The sequence below is a fragment of the Gracilinanus agilis genome, chromosome 3 (genome assembly GCF_016433145.1).
Source record: "Gracilinanus agilis isolate LMUSP501 chromosome 3, AgileGrace, whole genome shotgun sequence".
Taxonomy (NCBI): Eukaryota; Metazoa; Chordata; class Mammalia; order Didelphimorphia; family Didelphidae; genus Gracilinanus; species Gracilinanus agilis.
Window position 1 is genome coordinate 648,837,994 of NC_058132.1, and position 12,168 is coordinate 648,850,161.

Consider the following 12,168-nt stretch of genomic DNA (forward strand, 5'->3'; position numbering starts at 1 on the left):
TACACAGTATTGACTCCAAGACGGAAGGTGAGGGTTTAAAAAAAACATTAATAAATCTTATGGTAGAGGGCAGCTGGGTAGCTCAGTGGATGGAGAGTCAAGCCTAGAGACAGGAGGTCCTGGGTTCAAATCTGGCCTCAGACACTTCCCAGCTGGGTGACCCTGGGCAAGTCACTTGACCCCCATGGCCCACCCTTACCAGTCTTCCACCTAGGAGCCAATACACAGAAGTTAAGGGTTAAAAAAAAAAAAGAACTGCTTTGGGCACAGGGGGCTCAGTGACTTTTCCAGGGTCACACATCTGTGCCTGAGAGGCAGACAGGAATGCACACCTTCCTAAATCTGAGGTTGGCTCTCTAGCTGTCACAACAAGGAGCCTCTGAGTAAGACAATAGAGATACAAATTAATCAGTCCATAAGCAGTCATGAAGCACCATCTATGCCCTGGGCCTTGGGGGCAGAATGCCAAGAATAAAGCACTACGTCAAGGGGCTTCCATTCTAGGGGGCAGACCAATTGCACCCATATGAGTACCACTCTGCCTCACTTAAATCCAACTCATGGGGAATCCAATGGCATTGCTGTGGTCCAGAGGAGATGCAGTAGGAGGCAGCTGGGTGCTTAGTGGATGGAGAACCAGATCCAGAGACAGGAGGTCCTGGGTTCAAATCTGGCCTCATACATTTTCTAGCTGTGCAAACCCCGTTTGTAGAGCCCTTGCCACTCTTCTGCTTTGGAACCAATGCCCAAGTCTCTCTTGGTTCCGAGACAGAAGAGAATGGTTGAAAAAAAGAAGTGGATGCAATGCGAGTTAGAGAGAATGAATGGACATCAGCAAACTAGGGAGGCAGTTTGGAAGGGGCTGGGACCGTCATCGAAGGTCTTCTTAGAGGTGGGGCTCCAGCAGGGGCTCCAAGGAAGAGGAGGCTTCTCTGAGGAGGTGGCCAGAAGGGACTGCTTGCCAGCTGTGGGAAAAGCAGCTACAGGGACAAGAGAGAAGTGTCTGCTCTCAAGGAACTCGTGTTCCTTGGGGGGTGTTGAACCCCCAGAACCTAATACATCAGTAATACAAAATAAACACAAAGCAACCGCGTCAACACAATCGAGGTAGGGCTCGCCAATAAATGGGAGCTTTGTGCTGAGCCCCAAAGGGGCCCAGGATGCCAAGAGAGAGAGGTGGGAAGGGAGGACATCCAGGCCTGGCGAGCTGCTGGCAGATAATCAGAAGGTAGCAGAGGCTGGTCCTGGAATGTGCTTAAGTCACCTTTTTTTTGTTTGTTTTTTTATCCTTGCTTTCTGTCTTAGTAACAACTCTAAGACAGAAGGGCAAGGACTAGGGAATCAGGGGTCCCACAACTAGGATGTGTCTGAGGTCAGATTTGAACCCAGGTCCTTCAGACTCCTGGTGTGGCTGCCTATCCTCTGTGCCATTCAGGTGCCCAGAAGTCACAATTCTTCCTTGCTTTCATCACAACAATCTGGTGAGGTGGGTTGTGTGAGGGTTGTTCCTCCCATATGTCAGAGAGGTGATTTGCCCACAAGATGGTCACACAGCTATTAAGTGGCCAAAGCAGACCAAACCCAGGTGTCCTGGCTCCAGGTCCAGGTCCCTTCCCACTCCTTGGGCTTGCCTCTCAGTAAGCAAAGGAAGTATCTCATGGGCACCTACTCCGTGATTCATGCTGTGTGGGTGCTATGGGTGAGACAGACATGGAAAACATGTTTCCTGCCCCAGATGGGAAAATTACAAATACAGCAGGCAGCAGAGCTGGCCCTGGGCAAAGCTGGAGCCGCCCGGCTCCCGTTGGCTCCCTTTGTTTGTGGGGAGCATCATGGCACAGTAGACTAGCAGTCAGGAGAGGTTGGGGCTCCCATCCCCTGTGCATCCCTCACTGGCTAGCCCTGGGAGCTGAGCAAGCCAGCTAAGTTTATTGAGTCTGTTTCCTTACCTGTAAAATGGGCACAACATAACAGCCACAGTGCCTACCTCCCAAGGAGGTTGCTAAAGAAAATGTCATGTCATTTCCCAAGTTTCAGTTGCTATTCATAGCTTTTTGGTTTGCCATCACTTTCATCTTCTCAATATACTCGAACCCGCATCTTTTTGACCTCAGGTCCCCCTGGACTGCCGGTGTCCCACTCTCATGGCCACAAAGGCTGCAGGGCTGTTTGCTGCTGGCCTCTTTTCAGCCCATCTGGAGTGGTCCTGGCGGAGAATTGCCCACGGAAGTCCAGACGTACTAATATCACCCAGGAAACGGGCGAGGATAAGGGGAGACCACCATGGTTCTCCCCAGTGACCTCATTTCCTTATTCTTTTTAACAGCCTTGTTTAACTCAGCCTCCCACAGCCAGAGCTGGTCAAGAGGGAGCAAGCAAGGTTTTCAGTATTGCACTTACAAATAAGGCAACTGAGCTTCAGAGGAGAGAAGCCACTCTCCCCAGATCGGGGAGGGCGAGGCAAAATGTTCTCCACATTCCTGACCTCAGTCAGGCTTCTGGCAACTAGAGCCAGAGCTTTTTCCTCAAGCTGCTTAACACAGCCCACTTACCAAGAGACATGCTCTGGGCTGGCCAGACACTCCCAGAACTCCTGGTGGGTTAAGACTTTTACAAATCAATAAAGTCAAGGGGCAGGCAGGTAGCTAGTTCCGTGGATTGAGAGCCAGGCTTAAAGGTGGGAGGCTCTGGGTTCAAATCTGGCCTCAGATACTTCATAACTGTGTGACCCATTCCCCTTGGGCAAGTCACTTAATCCCCACCCCAGCCTAGCCCTCATTGCTCTTCTTCAATACTTAGTATTGATTCTAAGATGGAAGGTCAAAGCTTTCAAAAGTATTCTTTAATTTAAAAAAGATTCTCTTGGACTGAGAACTCTGGCCTGGAGCACTCCCGGATTTGGCAATGGACCCTCTTCCAAAAAGAAAGCCCATATCTTGCATATGAACTCATGCTAACACCCTCATGCTAGTTCTCAGGCCAATTCTTTCCAGCCATCACTAACTTATACCATCCTTTCCCAGTGGCAGCAGATTGACTGTTATTGTTGCCAGTTGATAGACATCTCCACTTGGCACTTCTATGACTCACTTTCTTAATCTGCAAAATGGGAATAGTTAATACCTGCCTTGCCAGTTCACTTTAAGTTGATTTGTTTTCATTAAACAAATATTTAAGTACTAACTATGGCACAGCACTTTACATAGATTATCTCATTGGTGCCTCTGAACAGATTTATCTCATCGGGCTGGGATGATGATGGAACAAAACCACCAATATGAGGGCACAGAATGCCAGGTGTATCCAAAGTCCAAGATGTCCCTATTGCAAGTAGGCTGGTTCCAAAAGTTTGCTTGGAAGTCAGTTGTTCAGAATGAGGAACTCTTATGCCTGGAAAAACAATGGTGGCAGCCCTTTCTGATGGAGCAGCCCCTCCCCTTTCCACCCCTTCCATCCCTCTCCCAGTAGGTAGCAGAATCTCTTTTCTCAAATTTCCTTATATTTACTTTTCCGTGTGTACAGAACAGCTCCTAAGCCTGGGACCTTTGTTGCCAGTTACTTATAAATAATAAAGGCAGGAGGAATGTGGACCAGGTGTGTGGAAAGCAATGACCTTAGTTCCTTCCCTTAATTATTATCCTGGCTCAAATTGATTTCTCTACAAGACCAAAGGGGAGCTTAGGAATTTCTGGTTGTAAATTGGGTGGTTGTCTGGGGAAAAGGACTGATTCAATCCTAGACTTAACTTCTACAAAGAGAGATATAATCTAAGCTTTACAAAGTAGAGATAATCTACTCCTTTTTTTCTTGGGTAGGGCAGCTCAGAAGCTCTGGATATGATTGAAGAGCTGGCAGCCTCTTTTTTTTTTCATTTTTGTTTAAATTTTTATTTTTGAGAATATTTTTCCATGGTTACATGATTCATGTTCTTTCCCTCTCCCTCAAACCTCCCCTCCCTCCCCGTAGCCAATGCACAATTCCACTGGGTTTTACATGTGTCATTGATCAAGACTTATTTCTATATTATTGATAGTTGCACTAGAGTGATTGTTTAGTGACTATATCCCCAATCATGTCCCCATCAACCCATGTGTTCAAGCAGTTGTTTTTCTTCTTTGTTTCTACTCCCACAGTTCTTCCTCTGAATGTGAATAGTGTTCTTTCTCATAGGTCCCTCAGAAATGTCCTGGATCCTTGCATTGCTGCTAGTAGAGAAGTCCATTATGCTCTATTGTACCACAGTGTATCAGTCTCTGTGTACAATGTTCTTCTGGTTCTGCTCATTTCACTCTGCATCAATTTTTGGAGGTCATTCCAGTTCACGTGGAATTCCTTCAGTTCATTATTCCTTTGAGCACAATAGATCATCACCATCACCAACAGGTACAACAATTTGTTCAGCCATTCCCCAACTGAAGGACATTCCCTCATTTTCCAATTTTTTGGCAGCCTCTTTTTGAGGAAAAAGTTTTCCAGTTACTGGATGGGAGCTGAGATTGTAAGAAGATGGTCCTAAGAATTCTAAAGTAGAGAAACCTGTTTCAAGAAGATATTCTGAAACTATACCCATTCAAAGGACAACTTCTAGCAACCTCAAGAACACTTCTGCAAGGGAAGACCATGAAACCTAGCAAAGACTCCATTCCTAGAAGGGAATATAGACCTTGCCCCATGGGAATCAGGCTCCACTAGAGCATCACCAGGAGACACCAGTAGCCTTACCATACCAGAGGCAATAGTGGTCTACCTATGTGTTCTGGCCATGTGTTCTCCACACATGCCCTCCCTCCCCATATGTATACCCTAGTCACATGTTCCTCCCATGAATATTCTCTAGGCATGACTAATCTTCCCACTCATGATGTGTGTATTTGTAGGAGATTATGCCCAAGGTTTAGGAATGGAAATAGCTTGTTAGTATTATCCCTACTATGTTTTTCATTAAATGTTTTTGCTTTCAACTAAGTTTTTCCTCTGCCTGACACATATAAGGGAAGACTCCAGTGGGGGCTTTTAAGCTATAGGTTTATGTAGATATGGTGCCAAGGTGTATGTTGAACCCAGAGGAACTTTTTTGGACACTGTGTGGTGTGGAAATTGAGGGGTCCTTGGAAATTTCAAAGTTCACCCTCTTTTACCACTTATTTAAAAATATGACTGTGGAAATCAATCATTTAAAATATCATACTTAATTGAGAGAGGGGGGGAGAGGGGCACTGTCTCAAGTCATAGACCCAAGAGAGATGCCCCAAGGGATTACAGATGAAATGGGGGGCACTGCCTCAAGTTGTGATCCAAGACAAATGCCCCCAAATTCACTGAAAAACCCCTTACTTATGGGAAAATCCTGATGTAATCAAGTCTCTCAGAAGGGATTATAACATTTTACAACAGTTGGAGACCGAGTGTTGAATAGTTTTACTTTGGCTTTACAATGAACACATTCAAGCTAATTAACATCTTCAAGAAATTGGAGAATAGTTTCAGAATGGAGACATCCAAGCAAATCAATATTTTAAAGAAATGACCAGGAAGTTGGAGACAGATACAAAGAGGGGAGAGTGCTGATGAGAGGATCATTCAAGCCCAAGGATAGTGTTCTTTCTCATAAGTCCCTCAGAATTGTACTGGGTCATTGCACTGCTGCTAGTAGAGAAGTCCATTGCATTCTACTGTGCCACAGTGTATCAGTCTCCGTGTACAATGTTCTCCTGGTTCTGCTCCTTTCAGTCTGCTTCCCTTCCTGGAGGTTGTTCCAGTTCACATGGAATTCCTCCAGTTCATCATTCCTTTTGAGTACAATAGTATTCCATCACCAACAGATACCACATTTTGTTCAGCCATTCCCCAATCGATGGACATCCCCTCATTTTCTAGTTTTTTTGCTACCACAAAGAGCATAGCTATAAATATATATTTTTAAAAACCCTTAACTTCTGTGTATTGTCTCATAGGTGGAAGAGTGGTAAGGGTGGGCAATGGGGGTCAAGTGACTTGCCCAGGGTCACATAGCTGGGAAGTGTTTGAAGCTGGATTTGAACCTAGGACCTCCAGTCTCTAGGCCTGGTTCTCAATCCACTGAGCTACCCAGCTTCCCCTAATAAATATTTTTATACAAGTCTTTTTCCTTATTATTTCTTTGGGGTATAAACCCAGCAGTGGTATAGCTGGATAAAAAGGCAGGTAGTCTTTTAAAGCCCTTTGAGCCTAGTAGAAACCCCAATCTTGAGATCTTGAGAACCCCAAGTTTGTGCTTGACTTTGTCACAGGAGAATTTCCCAACTTCACAAGTTTCAGACTAACAATAAACCTTAAAGTAATTTAGGTGGAGCTAGCAGTCTTAATCCAGTATGAAGTACCCTTCTTTTTGTCCTGGTAGTTTCTCCTTTGTGCCAAAGTCCTTTCTAAGATCCCTTGGCTGGATCTTTCCTTTTGTGTCCATTGTAAAGCATCAGCCTTTCCCTGATAATCCTGTCTAGAACTCCTCATTTTTTTTTTTTGTAGCCATTGTAAAACCAATCAATCATACTCTCCCATCTTTAGGTCCCCAAGAAGTACTTAAGTTCCCCAAATTCTTTTGTCCTTCAGAGCTGTCAATCTAGCATGGTTGGCACTCCCAGGGGTTGATAGCCAGAGTGGCCAGAGTCTTGGGCTCTGAGTGGATTTTGAGTGTGCAACTCTGTGTGGAGGCCTGAGGAAAAATTACTGAACTCCTTTCCTGATTAAAGAAGTGTTTTTTCTGACTATTTAATAGTTCTGATTTTTCCAGTTTAATACACCCATAAGGTGGGAGGCCAATAAGAGAAACAGTCTCAAATAGATAAAAATCTGAGACTCCTCTTTTGACCCCTTTTATGATCCATACCTTTTCTTATTAGAAAGCAATATAGCTTTATTGGAAAATTTTAAGTTCCTAGCAAAGCAGTAGTCAAGAGGTTAACATTCTCTCCTTTGGTCAGAAATACAATTGTTTTTGTTTCAAAAGTAGTTCAGACAGTCAAGGTCAAAAAATTCCTCCAGGAGGGACTATCCTTCCCTGAGAAAAGTATCTCAGACTTAGCTTACTAATGATGAGGCAGCTACAATCCAACCTTGTACTCTTATCTTCACCTTGAAGTTTCTGAGGTTTCTGTGTGTTGTCTAAACTAATTGAAATGTCTTCGAAGCTGTAAAACTCTCTCTGTTCTTCTGGGTGAAAGGGATTTTGAATTTTCATATATAATAAACTTGTGACTCAATGGCACTTCGGAGAAGCAGCTATGAGCTAACAGAAAGATCTCTCCCGTGTCCTGTTACTTTCTTATCAACTAAGCCGTCCTTATAAGATTATCTGGAGATGTTGGATAGCTTTCAACACCATAACTTAGGCACTCACACTGCCATTTTAATGACATAGAACCACCAATAGCTATTGTAGATCTATAAGGTATTATAGGCTGAGATCCAGCTAGATACAGGAATGTGAACCAATTCCCATTCCTTCTCTGATGGGAGTGGGCAAAGGCTCCCAGTAGTCCCCAAACCTCATTCATTCTCTCTGCATCTGCATGAAATAAGGTTCTCCTCTGGCATTGTAGGGGTTCTGATTCCCTCATCCCTGTTAGCATGTAAGGGTCCCCACTAGGAGTGACTGAATGATTTTGGATTGATTTCAGCACACTGTAACTGGTCCTCAATGAATACCTGTCCAAAGAATGAACAAATGAACTTCTCCAGCTGAAAGCTCAGGTCTTTCCTCCACATCTTATGCCAATGGGACCTAAAAAAAGGGGCAGCTAGAAACCTTCCAAGGATGACACTCTTGCCACCAAACTGTGTATCAGCTAACACACCAGCTGTGTTAGTGCCTGGAGTCCTTTCCTCTGGTAAGTGGTTTTAAGAGCAGCAAAGAAAAGCCTGAGATAATTTTGGAGAGGAGGTCACTGTCCCTGGGGAGAGCTGGCCTGGATGGAAAGGATGGAGATGGCAGAGAGAGAATGTCAGCTTACAGGAACAAGCTCTTTCTAGGCTCAGAAAAGAGCAGATTTTCTTTTCTTTCTCTCATTATTTACATTTCTCTTTGAGATATTTGCATTTTAATAAAGGAAAATACTTAAATCTGTTCTATAGATCAGATAGTAGCCTTTTTAAAATTTTATTTTTATTGTCATGCAAAACCCATTTCCATATTAGTCATTGTTGCAAGAATAAAGTCATACACAACCCAAACCTCAAAATAAAACCAAAGATATACTGATGTGAAAGACAACTCCACCAGCTCTTTTCCTGGAGGTGGATGGCATTCCCCATCAGAAGTCCTTCAGGATTGTCTCAGATCAGTGCATTGCTGAGAATAGCCAAGTCTATCACAGTTGATCATTCTGCAATATTGCTGTTACTGTGTCCAGTGTTTTCCCTGTTCTGCTTATTTCACTCTGCACCAGTTCATGCAGATCTTTTGAGCTTTTTCTGACATCCTCTTGCTTATCATTTCTTATAGCACAATAGTATTCCATCACCAATATGTACCACGATTTGTTCAGCCATGCCCCAATTGACGGATATGTCCTCAGTTTCCAATTCTTTGCCAAAGTAGAGTCTTTTAAAAACACTTTTTATAGTTTGTTTTTAAGTATTTTTCCATGATTACATGACTCATGTTTTCTTCCTCCCTTCTTCGCTCTCCCCTCCCAGAGTTCCACATAGCCGAGTCTTAATAAACATTTTATAGCAGACATGGCTCCAATGTGGAATAGGCTGAATTTCTAATCTAATACCCGGCTGGGTATCCTGGGATGGTGATTGAAAGAAGTTTCCAGGACTTCATTTCCCAGAGAGCAATGTGCTTACAACCTGGGGCAGTTGTGTCATTGGTTACTGATGCTGTTGCAAGAAGACTTCTGAGATGAAGAAAGAGATGGCAGGGGAGCCACACTGGGGAGATCACCACAGGGTTTGAGCCTAGAGTTAACTAGGACCAGAAAATTGTAAACCTACCAGAGCAGTAGGTGGCTGGCCAAGCATGTGCCAGGGGAGCCAAGACAGTGGTGTGAAGGAGGTGGGCGTTGTTGCTCCTATTCCAGTGTCAAGAAAGAGCTGGAAGAAGCAGATGATAGAGACTTCCAAGGCATTGCTCTCATTTCCTCAGTCTGCCGGCTGAAACCTGAAATGGGGACATCTTTCCCCTGGATTACACTGGGAAATAGGGTAGAGCAGTGTACCCATTTGAGGAAGGGATGCTCGATTTTTAAAATTTCCTTTTTCTGGCCCAATTAAATGTGATTACTGATTCTATGTTGTTGTTGACCCAGGTTGCTGTCAGCATAGTAATAAATATTTACACCCAGACTAACTCTGGGAAAAGGGTTCTAAATATTCTGGGAGCCATGTATCCTTGGGCATGCTGGGAAGTCTAAGAACCCCTTCTCAGAACAACATTTTTTAAATTTATAAAATAAAATACTCAGGATAACAAATGAAAACTATTTTATGGAAATGGTTATTAGAATTTCTAAAATTTTAAATTAAGATAAAAAATAGCCTTATCTACCATCTTAGTATCAATTCTTTTTTTTAAAACCCTTAACTTCTGTGTATTGGCTCCTAGGTGGAAGAGTGGTAAAGGGTGGGCAATGGGGGGTCAAGTGACTTGCCCAGGGTCACACAGCTGGGAAGTGTCTAAGGTCAGATTTGAACCTAGGACCTCCCATCTCTAGGCCTGACTCTTAATCCACTGAGCTACCCAGCTGCCTGCCTTAGTATCAATTCTAAGAGAGAACAAGGGCTAGGCATTTAGAGGTAAGTGACTTGCCCAGGGTCATATAACTAGAAAGTGTCTATAAAAGGTTTTTAAAAACCGAGTGAATGTGGCAGATAGACTTGGTAGACAGAGAGTCAGGCTTAGAGATGAGAGGTCCTGGATTCAAATCTGGCCTCAGACACTTCCTAGCTGTGTGACCCTGGGCAAGTCACTTGACCCCAATTGCTTAGTCCTCACCATTCTTCTGCCTTGGAATAGATATTTAATATCAGTTCCAAGAAGGTAAGGGTTTTAAGGGGGAGGGGAAGTGAATAGACCTCAGCTTTGGTATTCCTGCTTTAAGGGGATTGGGACTCCACCCGTGTGATGGACACCTATGAGAAGATACCCTCACAAATAGGGTGTAGAAGAGATTTTCGTTCAGGTATGGGATGGACTAGAATTCAATGGTGGTCAAACTTTTTAAAGAGGGGCCAAAGGAAAGGAAATGCTCCTCTGTCAGTCTGTTTCTAAGGCAACTCTTTCCAAGTTTCATTGTATTGTATCCTACTCATTGTATTTGTCAGATTAGAAATAATGTCTCACAGCCCAATAGAACATTTCAGGGGGCCGCATCTGGCCCGAAGGCCATAGTTTGCCCATCACTGGACTAGATGATACATTTGCCTCCTCCTTCTCCCCCAGAGGAACTCAAACTCTCACCCCTAGGATCTGGGGCCGTAATGGGAGAACAATCTCTTGATCTTGTCCAGTCATGGTTCCACTCCACCACTTCCTGGCCATCTCCAGGCCATATTATCTGAGGGCACCACCCTTCCCCCTTTGAATTCTTAACTCACCTATACAATTTGTCTTCCCCTGTTAGAATGTAAGTAAGCTCCTTGAAGGCAGGGACTGTCTTGCTTGAGTTTATTTGTATTCCTAGCACCAAGGACAGTGCCTGACTCAGAGTAAGTGCTTAAAAATCTCCTTTTATTTGTTCATTCATTTGTGGTCCTTGAATTTCTGATTCCCAGCATTGGCACTAGTAAGTGTGACTCCCAGCAGCAGGGGAAAGGATCGTAATTATTATAGATTTTAGAGATAAAAGGAGTCTCTTAGAAGGACCTCCTTATTCTATGGATGAAGATTCTAAGGCACCAAGGAATTAAGGACTTGTCCAGCCACATAGTCAATAAGTGTCTGAGGCAGGATTTGAACCCACTTCCTCTTGGCTCCTAATCCAGCATCCCTAGAGATTAGTGACTTGCCCAAGACCACACAGTGAGTAAATATGGTCAGCATTTGAAATGAAGTTATTTGAAGCCAAGTCCCATGCTCAGATAGAAGTCAGCACTTTCCAGTAGGGGCTGAGAGCTGACATGAATTCTTGGGCATGAGAAGAACCAAGGAGACAGCACATTGAACCTTAAATCTGCCCATAGATTTTTTAAAACCCTTACCCTATGGCTTAGAATCAATACTGTGTATTGGCTCCAGCGAAGAAGACTGGCAAAGGTTAGGCAATGGGGGTTAAATGACTTGCCCAGAGTCACACAGCTGGGAAATGTCTGAGGTCAGATTTGAACCCAGGATCTCCCATCTCTGGCCTGGCTCTTAATCCACTGAACCACCTAATTGCTCTTATCCCCAAGACCTTTTGCTTCTTCTTCTTCTTGAGGATAGACAGTACAATCTGATAATAATCACATATTTTGGTGAAAATAAAGGCTTACACATTAAAGGCGTCTTCCTTTCCCCGTGAGATCAATCTTTCTGATAGTGATGAAGCAAGAAGGGTCAGTAATCTATGGGCCCAGATCCATTGACTGGTATCTGAGGTCAGGTCGCTTCCTGCCTCTAGTCCTCAGTTTCTTTATCTGTAAACGAGGATGACGACTACCATTATATACCTCCTTGGGCTGTTAGGAGACTTAAAGAAGGTAATGTCTGTTGAGTGCCTTATAAACCTTACAGTGTTTTGTGTCAGTTATTGATAATGACTCTAGTTCTACACTTATTCATGTAAGTTAACATGAAAATTATAACAATGAACAAATAACAAAGTAGAGCTCTGGACCAGCTGATCTCTCTACAGGCATTTATATCTCTAAAGCTGGTGTTCTTAGGAGCCTTTAATATATAGAATATGGTTTAGGTCTCTGGACAGCTGAGATCCAGCTCTGACATGCCAAGCTTTGGAACAGCTGTTGCTGGCAGTCTCCTTCCTCTCTTTGCTTTTCTTTCTCTCTCTCTCTCTCTTTCTTTCTTTCTCTCTCTTCCTTCCTTCCTTCCTTCCTTCCTTCCTTTATCTTTCTTTCTTTCTCTCTTTCTTTTTTCTTTCTTTTATACTTTCATACTTTTTCTTTCTTTCTTTCATACTTTCATACTTTCATACTTTCATACTTCTTCTTTCTTTCTTTCTTTCTTTCTTTCTTTCTTTCTTTCTT